Source organism: Rhinopithecus roxellana, chromosome 13 (genome assembly GCF_007565055.1).
Source record: "Rhinopithecus roxellana isolate Shanxi Qingling chromosome 13, ASM756505v1, whole genome shotgun sequence".
Classification (NCBI taxonomy): domain Eukaryota; kingdom Metazoa; phylum Chordata; class Mammalia; order Primates; family Cercopithecidae; genus Rhinopithecus; species Rhinopithecus roxellana.
In genome coordinates, this window is record NC_044561.1 from 22,019,321 (window position 1) to 22,033,441 (window position 14,121).

Below are 14,121 nucleotides of genomic sequence, written 5' to 3' on the forward strand. Positions count from 1 at the left end.
TTCTTTTTTTTATCTGCCATCCTGCAAACCATTTGTTAGTCATTGGTGTCTTCAATTCTTTAGGGGCGTAGTTGCATGTCTTGTTTGTTTTTCTTCATTCTCCACTTCAGTAAAATGACCAAAACAAAATTGCAGTGCCGGAAGAGAAATAAGACCTTTGAATTATCCATAGATAGAAGAGGTATGTTCTTCTATTCCTAATGGACCCAGGTTACTGTGAGGGTTCCTGGATCTGATTGTTAAAAATTTTCAGTCATCTTCTCTGTTACCTGCCACTTAGTACATTATCAATGGCTTGCTTCCTGCTACACTTCTCCCTGCTCTCTCTCTTTGACTATTTCTGGTCTGCTATTGCTTAGAAAACTAGATAACCAAGGTTGTAAAAATTATCTTAGATAACCAAGGTTGTAAAAATTATCTTAAAAAAATAAGAATACCATCTTAGGATTTCAGAGGGTGGCTAGAAATTGAGGTCCAGAAAAATTAAGTGACTTGCCTAGTGCACGTGCACAGCCTGTCAACACAATTGACAAGAAAAACGGAATCTTCTATGTACTATACTATAGTCTTTAATTTTTTTCATCATTTAAATGTTTTAGTCCCTGAATGATGGCCTAGGAGACTGTAATGAGTACAGCATATTAGTCACGAAGACCTTTTTACTACCTTCCTAATTGATAGATGAATTCTATCTTTTTACTATCTTCCTAACTGATGTATTCTGCCAAACGTGTTACTTCCACATAAGTTTGTTTGTGTGCTTACACTTATTTAATCTTATACACTAATTCTTTTTATGTGTTTGTACTTATTTAGCCTTATATACTAATTCTTTTTTTAAAAAATAGAGGCAGGGTGTTACTCTGTCACGTAGGCTGTAGTGCAGTGGTGAATCATAGTTCGTTGTAACCTCACCACTTGAGCGATCCTCCTGCTTCAGCTTCCTGAGTAGCTGAGACTACAGGTGCATGCCACTGTCCCTGGCTAATTTTTCTATTTTTCATTGACATGAGGCCCTGCCATGTTGCCCAGGCTGTATTTGAACTTCTGTTTTTAAGCAATCCTCGTGTCTGGGCCTCCCAAAGCGCTGGGATTACAGATGTGAGCCACCATGCCCGGCCTTTGTATACTCATTTTCAAAAATTTAAGTCTATCATCTGTGATTTGAGAATAGGTATTTGTTAATATAAACAAACCAGGTAACATCTCAGTTCTCCAAACCCCATGCAGCTAAACTCTAAAGCAGTCTTCATGAATCTGAAATTTTTGTGCAGAGAAAGTCAATGATAGGAACATTTTAAGATTTCTGCTAAGAATCACTGAGCATAATATATCTAGTATTTATAGTAGATATGCCATTGATGCTTAATAAACATTTGAAAAACCTTCTCTAAAAACTGCAGAAAAAAGATGTACACCTGTAATCCCAGCTACTTGGGTTAAGGTAGGAGAATCGTTTGAGTCTAGCTTGGGCAACATAGTGGAACCTTGAATCTAAAAAAAAAATACAATAAATAAAATAAAAATTTTAAAAATGTTTAAAAAATTAAAACTTTGGAAAAGACAAAAATTGCTTAATAATCACTTTGAATACATTTGCGTTTAATATATTATGAAGTATTGAAGAGTTGCAAATATTTTCACCCTACAGCCCTAATTAGAATAGTCAGAATGGGCCGGACGCGGTGTCTCATGCCTATAATCCCAGCACTTTGGGAGGCTGAGACAGTGGATCACGAGGTCAGGAGATCAAGACCATCCTGGCTAACACAGTGAAACCCCGTCTCTACTAAAAATATAAAAACTTAGCTGGGCGTGGTGGCAGGCTCCTGTTGTCCCAGCTACTCAGGAGGCTGAAGCAGGAGAATGGCCTGAACCCAGAAGGCGGAGCTTGCAGTGAGCTGAGATCACGCCACTGTACTCCAGCCTGGGCGACAGAGCGAGACTCCGTCTCACAAAAAAAAAAAAAAAAAAAAGAATAGTCAGAATGTTGCTTTAATAAGTACTTAGTAAATATATTCAAGAAATTTAAATGACTTTATGAAGTTTTTTTCAGTTGGGATGAATTGTAGACTCCATTGGGAACAGAAATTCTTGAAGTCTGAAGACTGAGACATTCTGTAGCTTAAAAGTTTTCTTACCATGAAAATAGCCTTGCTGTTGGCTTGTGTACTGAATTAATTGGAAGTTCACTGCCCATAATTCTGTCTTCCTAGGATCTGCCTAGAGTTTTCTGTCTGCATTCCTTTTTTTGAGAGTGAAGGGGAGTACTTGACTATCTTTTGTAGAGATTTTTCTTTTTCTCTTTAGATTCTTAATTATGCTGGGTATGCCGTCTTTAATGATGCTCTGTGTAGCCTATAGTTGGGCAAAAGCTGATTGGAAGATACTCTTCAGCAACTTGATTCTTTTCAGTAGTTTAGAACTTAGTAATTTTTACCTTTGGAAAGACAGTTTTATCTCTAGCTCTAACAATTTTATCTCTAGCTCTAAATTTGCAGGGACATGAATGAAGCTGGAAACCATCATTCTCAGCAAACTATCACAAGGACAGAAAACCAAACACTGCATGTTCTCACACATGCTCTAACCTGAGCTTTATACCTTTATATTGTCACTGTTTTTCAATTTGATCAGTTTGATATAGAGGAAAGCTGGTGGGCTTTAGAGTTGGAAGCGCTTGGTTTGAAAACCTAGCTCTGCGATTTACTAACTGTGCAACCCTGGGTAAGAGAGTATTGTCTCTAAGCTCCTCAAGTATAACAGGAGTTATAATGAGTATTATTTACTCACTACAGAGTAGTAAGTTATAGTGAGTATCATTTATTTATTACTTACTTTCAATTGGCAAATGAAAATTTTATCTATTTATGGTATACAGTATAATGTTTTGACATGTATATGAATACATTGTGAAGTAGCTAAATCAAGCTGATTAACATATCTGTTGCTTCACATGCTTATTATTTTTTGTGATGATGAGTATTCTTTTTTGTTTATTTTTTTTTATTATACTTTGAGTTCTAGGGTACATGTGCACAACGTGCAGTTTTGATACATAGGTATACATGTGCCATGTTGGTTTGCCGCACCCATCAACTCATCATTTACATTAGATATTTCTCCTAATGCTATCCCTCCCCCAGCCCCCCACCCCCCAACAGGCCCCAGTGTGTGATGTTCCCCACTCTGTGTCCAAATGATCTCATTGTTTAATTCCCACCTATGAGTGAGAACATGCGGTGTTTGGTTTTCTGTCCTTGTGATAGTTTGCTGAGAATGATGGTTTCCCGCTTCATCCATGTCCCTGCAAAGGACATGAACTCAATGATGAGTATTCTTAATAACACCTGAAAACCATTATATTATCCTAAAGTGTGGCACCTATTTTACAATTGAATTGATTTTTCAGAATTATTATTGTGTTTTACATTTTTAGATAGATTTTGTGTTTGAAATACTTAATTCTTAGGAAGCATCACAATGTCTAGTAGATAATCTCATGCCTCAGAAAATTCATAGCATTACCATATTAGTTTACTATTTATGTTAAAGTATGGATAATAAAATCATTTATTTTCCAAATCACATGAATTCACTGAAGTTTTTTTTTTTTTTTTTTTGAGATGGAGTTTCGCTCTTGTTGCCCAGGCTGGAGTAGAATGGAGTGATCTCAGCTCACTGTAACCTCTGCCTCCTGGGTTCAAATGATTCTCCTGCCTCAGCCTCCTGAGTAGCTGGGATTACAGGTGCACACCACTACGCCTGCCTAATTTTTGTATTTTTTAATAGAGAAGGGGTTTTGCCATGTTGGCCAGGCTGATCTTGAACTTCTGACCTCAGGTGATTTGCCCACTTCAGCATCCCAAAGTGCTGGGATTATAGGCATGAGCTACCGCACCCGGCCAAACTCACTGAAATTTTTTGAAAATTTTATACATTTATGTTATTTAATATAATGTTTCGTAAATGGTAATTATTGCTATCCATTTTTATAAAAAGATGTATTAAGTTATATGATACCTGACTTATTTTGTAATTTATAAAATTTCAGACCCCACTGCATATGCCATGTATAGTGGCTAGCTGGTATCCCACCCTTATGTGAGAAGGGCTAAATGAAGAGATGCTGAGGCCCTTCAAAGTGAGTGCTCTACTCTGTTGCATTGCCCAAAGATTAGATTTCTTGACATTTACCTTAAAACCCTGAACAGTTTGTGCTCGGGAGCTCTGCTATTTGCTAAACTACTTTAGTAAACAGCATGCTGTGAAGCAAGACCCCACCAGAGCCCTTTCTGCAATATCTTTTAATTTTGGTTTTCCTTTATGCCCACGTGTGGTTTTATATTATAGACCAATGGAAAAAAAATAATTTGATGTGAGTAATGTTGCTTTTTCCTCCAATTTTTCACTGCTTTAAAAAATAATTAAGGAGAGCCTTTAATACCTCGTTGAAAGTAATTATGAAGTTTTTTTAGTGTTTTGAAAGATCACAGAATCCACTATATAATAATTTTTAAATATTTTAAATTGGATGTTTAACTTTAAATTAGAAAAAGCAGAACATTATTGAAAGCTTTTCTTTAATAGAAAAACTGCTTTGATTTTTATTTCATAATCATTAATTTAAAATATTAGTTACATGAATTATTATTTACAACTTGCATAGTAATTTTCATACATCTCCATAATAAAAATTCACTCTGTAATCTCTTCTGTAAAAAGAAGTAAACAGCACCTGCCAGAGCACTGTAGCAACAAGAGCCATCAAATGTGTATTCACTTCACTATTCAACAGTGAAAGAGTTAATAAAAGCTGAATACATTATAGGATTACAAAGATTTTTATTTATTAGGGGATGGGGAGGGTATGGTATATATGGGATGATACATTAATAACCTCTGTATTCTGCAAGACTGACCTATTGCTTTGGAACTACTCTCTTAGCCCCACAGAGACTGTGAAACAGTGTTTTGGTGGTCTATAGGAGAGGTTCAACTTGGCAAATGTAGTAGTAAGTGATGTCATTGAATGCATACCATATGTATTGAGAGTCAGTGAATGCTATTCTCACTGCTGCACACAGGCATATGTAAGTGTTGGAATGGAAAAATCATTTTAATGAAAATATAGAGAAGTAAAACAAGAATGTTCTGTCCTGAGCCTGATCAGATCACCAGTAGCTGCCAAGAATGAATGCTCCGTGTAAGGTTTTCTCTTCTTAAATCTCCAGCTTCCGGCCTTTTGTTGGCTCTCAAAAGTAGTCTATTCGGAAGGTCTTATTCAGCATGTTCTTTCTTGATATGATATGAACACCAAATGAAAGTTCCATTTACTCCATTAAAGTAAAGCTGGGAGGATATTTTAGTGTGCATGGTTTGCAGCAGATGGAAATGATTAATTGATTTAGCTAACTTGCCAAATTGTTCTCTTTCCCAGTAGAGTTCGGTTTTGTCAGAGAGATTCGTACTGCTAATCATTGTAACACTTACTAATATATCAGAAAGAATATAATTGTTGCATTTTAATTATTCTCATTACTATTATTTAAGGCATTATGCTCTAATGCTACACTAATGGATATGTCAAATAAATAAAGCAATTTATTCCTTTTGGAAATTTATGACCTATAAGATAGAGTAGAAGAATACATGGAGATATAAAAATGTGAAGTAGCCAGTTATTTTACTCTTAAATTTTTATTAGCAAATCAGTGTCCTTACTAAAAGTCAAATGTCATTTTCTTTTTTTTTTTTTTTTTTGAGACAGAGTCTCGGTCTGTTGCCCAGGTTGGAGTGCAGTGGCGGGATCTCAGCTCACTGCAAGCTCCGTCTCCTGGGTTTATGCCATTCTCCTGCCTCAGCCTCCCGAGTAGCTGGGACTACAGGCGCCCACCACCTCGCCCGGCTAGTTTTTTGTATTTTTTTAGTAGAGACGGGGTTTCACCGGGTTAGCCAGGATGGTCTCGATCTCCTGACTTCGTGATCCGCCTGTCTCGGCCTCCCAAAGTGCTGGGATTACAGGCTTGAGCCACCGCACCTGGCCAAATGTTGTTTTCTTAAGCTTGAATAGATGCTATCTTAAATCTTAATCTCTTTTGTATTTTGTATAAAGACTGCTTGTTATAACAGTATGATTTTAAAGTAACACTTCAAGAAATAAAAGCAATATTTGCCCTTTATAATAGGACATTAGAAATGTAAATGTAAATAATAATATATATTGTTATAGCAATTCTGTTAATATTTTGATATTTCATTTTAGATTTTTAATATACATATACACATAAGAAACATATATGTCTGTATAGATACATGTATATTTTTATTTTTACAAAATTTGGAAATACTCTTTAACATTTTCTCAGCTATTTTTACTTAATAATATAACTTGATGTTTTCCTGTCATTAAAATGTTTTTAGAAATCTCCTTTTTAATGGGAAATAAATTTTTTAATTAAACAAACTTTTTAAAATTTAGAGACAGGGTCTCATTCTATTCCCCAGGCTGGAGTGCAGTGGTGCCATCATAGCTTATGCAGCCTCGAATTCTTGGGCTCAAGTGCTTCTCCTGCCTCAGCCTTCCAAGTGCTGGGATTACTGCTGGTGTGAGCCATGCCATGAGCATTCCTCAGGCCCTAAGGAATGAGTTATTGTTTTGTAAAGGAAATACTGCTTTTTGGATTAGAAAAAGTCAATATACCCCTTCCATTTCAGCTTCTAAAATTTTAACCAAGGATGCAGTGGGTAGAAGTAAATAGTGAGGTGGCTGAAGCTATCAGTATAACACATTAACTCTTTTTTTTTTTTTTTTTTTTTTTTTTTTTTTGAGGCGGAGTCTCGCTCTGTCGCCCAGGCTGGAGTGCAGTGGCGCAATCTCGGCTCACTGCAAGCTCCGCCTCCCGGGTTCACGCCATTCTCCTGCCTCAGCCTCCCGAGTAGCTGGGACTACAGGCGCCCACCACCTCGCCCGGCTAGTTTTTTGTATTTTTAGTAGAGACGGGGTTTCACCGTGCTAGCCAGGATGGTCTCGATCTCCTGACCTCGTGATCCGCCCGTCTCGGCCTCCCAAAGTGCTGGGATTACAGGCTTGAGCCACCACGCCCGGCCCCACATTAACTCTTACATTGGCTCTTTTCATTCTGCATTTGGGCATGACTCCTATAGGTATAAAGCAAGAGCTAATATCTTCCGGACTGTGCATTAAAAATTCAAAATATGGGCTGGTTAATAAGCACTACTTACAGTACGAGTATTAAAAAATTTTCAGACCAGCCATGGTGGCTCATGCTTCTGTAATCCAAGCACTTTGGGAGGCTGAGGTGAGAGGATCGACTGATCCAGAAGTTTTTGAGTTTACAGTGAGCTATGTTTACACCAGTGTACTCCAGCCTGGGCAACAGAGCAAGATTGTCTCAAAAAAAAAAAAAAAAAAAAAAAAAATCCAGGTTAAAATATTCAAAAGAGAACTTTCTTTCTTTTTTTTTTTTTCTTGTTCCTTCAACTTTCATTTTAAGTTCAGGGGTACATGTGCAGGATGTGCAGGTTTGTTACATAGGTAAACATGTACCATGGTTCTTTGCTGCACAGATCACCCCATCGCCTAGGTATTAAGCCCAGCATCTGTTAACTTTTCTTCCTGATGCTCTCTCCCAACCTCAACAGGCCCCAGTGTGTTTTGTTCCCCACCATGTGTCCATGTGTTCTCATCATTCAGCTCCCACTTACAAGTAAGACGTGCGGTGTTTGGTTTTGTGTTCCTGCATTAGTTTGCTGAGGATAATGCTTTCCAACTCCATCTGTGTCCCTGCAAAGGACATAATTTTATGCCTTTTTATGGCTGCATAGTATTCCATGATGTACATGTACCACATTATCCAGTCTGTCATTGATGGGCATATAGTTTGATTCCTTGTCTTTGCTATTATGAATAATGCTGCAGTGAACATATGCATACATGTATCTTTGTAATAGAATGGTTTATATTACTTTGGGTATATACCCAGTAATGAGATTGCTGAGTCAAATGGTATTTCTGCCTCTAGATCTTTGAGGAATTGCCACACCGTCTTCCATAATGGTTGAACTAATTTACACTCTACCAACAGTATAAAAGTGTTCCTTTTTCTCTGCTGTTTTTTCACTTTTTTATAATAGCCATTCTGACTGGTGTGATATGATGTCTCATTATGGTTTTGATTTGCATGTCTCTAATGATCTGTGATGTTGAGCTTTTTTCATATGTTTGTTGGCCTCATGTATATCTTCTTTTGAGAAGTGTCTGTTCATGTCCTTTGCCCACTTTTTAATGGGGTTGTTTGTTTTTTTCTTGTAATTTAAGTTCCTTGTAGACTCTGGATATTAGACCTTTGTCAGATGGATAGACTGCAAAAATTTTCTCCCATTCTGTAGGTTTTCTGTTCACTCTGATGATAGTTTCTTTTACTGTGAAGAAGCTCTTTAGTTTAATTAATAAAACTTGCAATTGCTTTTGGTGTTTTTGTCGTAAAATCTTTGCCCATGCCTGTGTCTTGAATTATGGTATTGCAGAGATTTTCTTCTAGGGGTTTTATAGGTTTGGTTTTTTTTTTCTTTTTTCTTTTTTCTGAGACGGAGTCTCACTATATTGCCTAGGCTGGAGTGCAGTGGCATGATCTCAGCTCACTGCAGCCTCCACCTCCTGAGTTCAAGCAATTCTCCTGCCTCATCTTCCTGAGTAGCTAGGATTATAGGCATGTGCCACCGTGCCTGGCTAATTTTTGTATTTTTAGTAAAGATGGGGTTTCACCATGTTGGCCAGGCTGGTCTTGAACTCCTTACCTCGTGATGCACCCACCTCAGCCTCCCAAAGTGTTTGGATTACAGGCATGAGCCACTGCACCTGGCCAGTATAGTTTTGGGTTTTACGTTTAACTGTTTAATCTATCTTAGTTGATTTTTGTATATGGTGTAAGGAAGGGTTTTTAATTTTCCAGTTTTAATTTTCTGTATATGGCTAGCCATTTCTCCTAGCACCGTTTATTAGATAGGGAATCCTTTCCTCACTGCTTATTTTTGTCAGGTTTGTCGAAGATCAGATGGTTGTAGGTGTGCAGGCTTATTTCTGAGTTCTGTATTCTGTTCCATTGGTCTATGTGTCTGTTTTTGTACCAGTACCATGCTGTTTTGGTTACTGTAGCCTTGTAGTATAGTTTGAAGTTGGAAAGCATGATGCTTCCAGCTTCATTCTTTTTGCTTAGGCTTGTCTTGGCTATTTGGGTTCTCTTTTGGTTCCACGTGAATTTTAAAATAGTTTTTCCTAATTCTGTGAATAATGTCCATGGTAGTTTGATTGGAATACCATTGAATCTATAAATTACTTTGGGCAATATGGCCATTTTCACAAGTATTGATTTTTCCTGTCCATGAGCATGAAATGTTTTCCCATTTGTTTGCGTCCTGATTTCTTTGAGCAGTGGTTTGTGGTTCTTTCTGAAGAGGTCCTTTGCCTCTCTTGTTAGCTGTATTCCTAGGTATTTTATTCTCTTTGTAGCAATTGTGAATGAGAGTTCATTCATGATTGGTCTCTCTGCTTGCCTGTTATTGGCGTATAGGAATACTAGCGATTTTTGCACATTGATTTTGCATCCTGAGACTTTGCTGAAGTTGTTTTTCAGCTTAAGAAGCTTTTGGGCTGAGACAATGGGGTTTTCTAGATATAGGATCATGTCATCTCCAAAGAAAGATAATTTGACTTCTTCTCTTTCTATTTCAATATGCTTTATTTATTTCTCTTGCTCTATTGCCCTGGCCAGAACTTCCAATACTATGTTGGAGAGGGGGCATCCTTGTCTTGTGCTGGTTTTCAAGGGGAGTGCTTCCAGCCTCTGCCCATTCAGTATGATATTGGCTGTGGGTTTGTCATAGATGGCTGTTACTATTTGGAGGTATGTGCCTTTAATACCTAGTTTATTGAGAGTTTTTAACATGAAGGATTTTGAATTTTATCGAAGGCCTTTTCTGCATCTATTGAGATAATCGTGTGTTTTTTGTCTTCAGTTCTGTTTATGTGATGAATCACATTTATTGATTTGTGTATGTTGAACCAACCTTGCATCCCAGGGATGAAGGCAACTTGATTGTGGTGGATAAGCTTTTTGATGTGCTGCTGGATTTGGTTTGCCAGTATTTTATTGAGGATTTTTGCATTGATGTTCATTAAGGATATTGACTTGATGTTTTGTTGGTTTTTTTTTTTTTGTATCTCTGCCAGGTTTTGGTATTAGGATGATGCTGGCCTCATAGAATGAGTTGGGGAGGAGTCTCTTCTTTTTAATTTTTTGGAATAGTTTCAGTACAAATGGCATCAGGTCTTATTTGTACCTCTGGTAGAATTCAACCTGTGAATCTGTCTGGTCGTGGGCTTTTTTTGGTTGGTAGTCTATTTATTTCTGCCTCAATTTCAGAACTTGTTATTTGTCTATTCAGGGATCCAGTTTCTTCCTGGTTCAGCCTTGGGAGAGTGCATGTGTCCAGGAATTTATCCATTTCTTCCAATAGATTTTCTAGTTTATGTGCATAGAAATGTTTATAGCATTCTCTGATGGTTGTTTGTATTTCTGAGGGGACAGTGGTGATATCCCCTTATCATTTTTTGTATTTATTTGATTCTTCTCTCTTTTCTTATTGATCTAATGTACCTTTCAGTCATCTATTTTATTATTAAAAAAAAAAACAGCTCCTGAATTCATTGATTGTTTTTTGAAGGGCTTTTTGTGTCTCCATCTCCTTCAGTTCTACTCTGATCTTAGTTAATTCTTGTCCTCTCCTAGCTTTGAGGTTTGTTTGCTATTGGTTCTGTAGTTCTTTTAGATGAGATGTTAGGTTATTAACTTGAGATCTTTCTAGCTTTTTGATTTGGGCATGTAATGCTATACATTTCCATCTTAACAACTGCTTTAGTTGCATCCCAGAGATTCTGGTACATTGTCTCTTTGTTCTCAGTAGTTTCAAAGAACTTCTTGATTTCTTCCTTAGTTTCATTATTTATCCAAGAGTCATTCAGGAGCAGGTTGTTCAATTTCTGTGTAGTTGTATGGTTTTGAGTGAATTTCTTGAGTTCTGATTTGATTGCACGGTGGTCTGAGATACTGTTATGATTTCAATTATTTTGCATTTGCTGAAGAGTGTTTTAAATGCAATTATGTGATCAATTTTAGAGTAAGTGCAATGTGGCAATGGGAAGAATGTATATTCTGTTGTTTCTGGGTAGAGATTATTATTATTATTATTATTTTTTTTTTTTTTTGAAGAGAGAATCTCACTTTGTCGCTGAGACTAGAGTGCAGTGGCATAGTCTCAGCTCAATGCAACCTCCGTCTGCTGTGTTCAAGCAATTCTGCTGCCTCAGCCTCCCTATCAGCTGGGATTACAGGCACATGCCACTGTGCTCTGCTCATTTTTGTATTTTTAGTAGAGAGGGGGTTTTGCTGTGTTGGCTAGGCTGGTCTCGAACTCCTGGCTTTAAGTGATCTTCCCACCTGACCTCCCAAAGTGCTGGGATTACAGGCATGAGCCACTGTGCCTGGCTTAGGTGGAGAGTGCTGTAGATCTCTATCAGGTCCACTTGATCCAGAACTGAGTTCAGGTCCTGAATATTTTTGTTAATTTTCTGTCTTGATGATCTGTCTAATATTGTCAGTGGGGTGTTAAAGCCTCCCACTATTTTTGTGTGGGTGTCTAAAGTCTAAGTCTCTTTGTAAGTCTCTAAGAACTTGCTTTATGAATCTGGATACTCCTGTGTTGGTGCATATGTATTTAGAATAGTTAGCTCTTCTTGTTGAATTGAACCCATTACCATTATATAATGCCCTTCTTCGTCTTTTTTTGATCTTTGTTGGTTTAAAGTGTGTTTTGTGGGCTGGGCATGGTGGCTCATGTCTATAATACCAGCACTTTGGGAGGCCTCAGGTGGATTACCTGAGGCCAGGAGTTTGAGACCATCCTTGCCAACATGGTGAAACCCCATCTCTACTAAAAATACAAAAAATTAGCCGGGCGTCTTGGCAGGTGCCTGTAATCCTAGGTACTCTGGAGGCTGAGATAGAGGAAGCTCTTGAACCTGGGAGGCAGAGGTTGCAGTGAGCTGAGATGGTGCCATTGCACTCTAGCATGGGCAAGAAGAAACTCCATCTCAATAAAATAAAATATAATATAATAAAACTAAATAAATAAATAAAGTGTTTTGTCAGAAACTAGGATTGAGACCCCTGCTTTTTTCTGTTTTCCATTTGCTTGGTAAACTTTTCTCCATCCCTTTCAGACTATGTGTGTCTTTGCATGTGAGATGTGTCTCTTGAAGACAGCATACTGATGGGTGTTGGCTCTTTATCTAGCTTTCCATCTCTGTCTTTTAATTGGTACATTTAGGCCATTTACATTTGAGTTTAGTATTGTTATGTGTGAATTTGATCCTGGCATCATGATGCTAGCTGGTTATTTTACAGACTTGTTTATGTGATTGCTTCATAGTGTCACTGGTCTGTGTACTTCAGCGTGTTTTTGTAGTGGCTGGTAATGGTTTTCCTTTCCATATTTAGTTCTTCCTTCAGGAGCTCTTGCAAGGCAGGCCTGGTGGTGTGGAATTCCCTCAGCATTTGCTTGTCTGAAAAGGATCTTATTTCTCCTTCAATTACGAAGCTTAGTTTGGTCAGGTATGAACTTTTGGGTTGGAAATTCTTTTCTTTAAGAATGTTGAATACTGGCCCCACTCTCTTCTGGCTTGTAGGGTTTACACTAACAGGTCTGCTATTAATCTGATAGGCTTCCCTTTGTAGGTGACCTGACCTTTCTCTTTGGCTGCTCTTAACATTTTTTCTTTCATTTTGACCTGGGAGAATCTGATGATTATGTGTCTTGGGGTTGGTCTTTCTTGTGGAGTATTTTACTGGGGTTCTTGCATTTCCTGAATTTGAATGTTGGCTTGTCTTGCTAGGTTGGGGAAGTTCTCCTGGATGATATTTTGAAGTATGTTTTCCAACTTGGTTCCATTCTCCCTGTCTCTTTCAGGTACCCCAGTGAGTCATAGGTTTGGTTTCTTAACATAATATCATATTTCTTTGAGGTTTCATTCATTCCTTTTCATTCTTTTTTCTCTATTCTTGTCTGCCTGTCTTATTTCAGAAAGATAACTTCAAGCCCTGAGATTCTTTCCTTGGCTTGGTCTATTCTGCTGTTGTTACTTGTGATGGCATTGTGAAGTTCTCATGTTATGTTTTTCAGCTCCATCAGACTGGTTATGTTCCTCTCTAAACTGGCTATTCTGGCTATCAGCTCCTGTAGTTTATCATGATTCTTAGCTTCTTTGCATTGGGTTACAACATGCTCCTTTAGCTCAGTGAAGTTTGTTATTACCCACCTTCTGAAGTCTACTTCTGTTAATTCAGCCATCTCAGCCTCACCCAAGTTCTGTGCCCTTGCTGGAGAGGTGTTGGGGTCATTTGAGGAGAAGAGGCACTCTGGCTTTTTGAGTTTTCAGTATTTTTGTGTTGATTCTTTCTCATCTTTGTGAGTTTATCTACTTTCAATCTTTGAGGTTGCTGACCTTTGAATGGGTTTTTGTCAGGTCTGTTTTGTTGATGTTGTTGTTGTTTTCTGTTTGTTTTTCTTTTAACAGATAGACCACTTTTCTTTAGGGCTGCTGCAGTTTGCTGGGGGTCTGCTCCAGACCCTAGTTGCCTGGGGTTTTCCCATGCCTGGAGGTATCACCAGTGAAGGCTGTAAAACAGCAAAGATGTCAGCCTGCTCCTTCTTCTGGATGCTGTGTCCCAGGGGATTACTGATCTGTTGCTGGCCTGAATATGCCTGTAGGAGGTGACTGGAGACCCCTGTTGGGAGGTCTCACCTAGTCAGGAGGAATGAGATCAGATAACTACTTAAATAAGCAGTCTGGCTGCTTTTTGGTAGAGCAGGTGTGCTGCACTGAGCGGGGGGAGGGGGGCCTTTCCTTGTCCAGACTGTTTGTGTTATCCAAATCTGGTAGGCTGGAACAGCTGAGTCTACTGAACCACTGAGATGGCAGCCACCCCTCCCACCTGGAGCTCTGTCCCAGGGAGAGATCAGAGCACTGTCTGTAGAACCCTT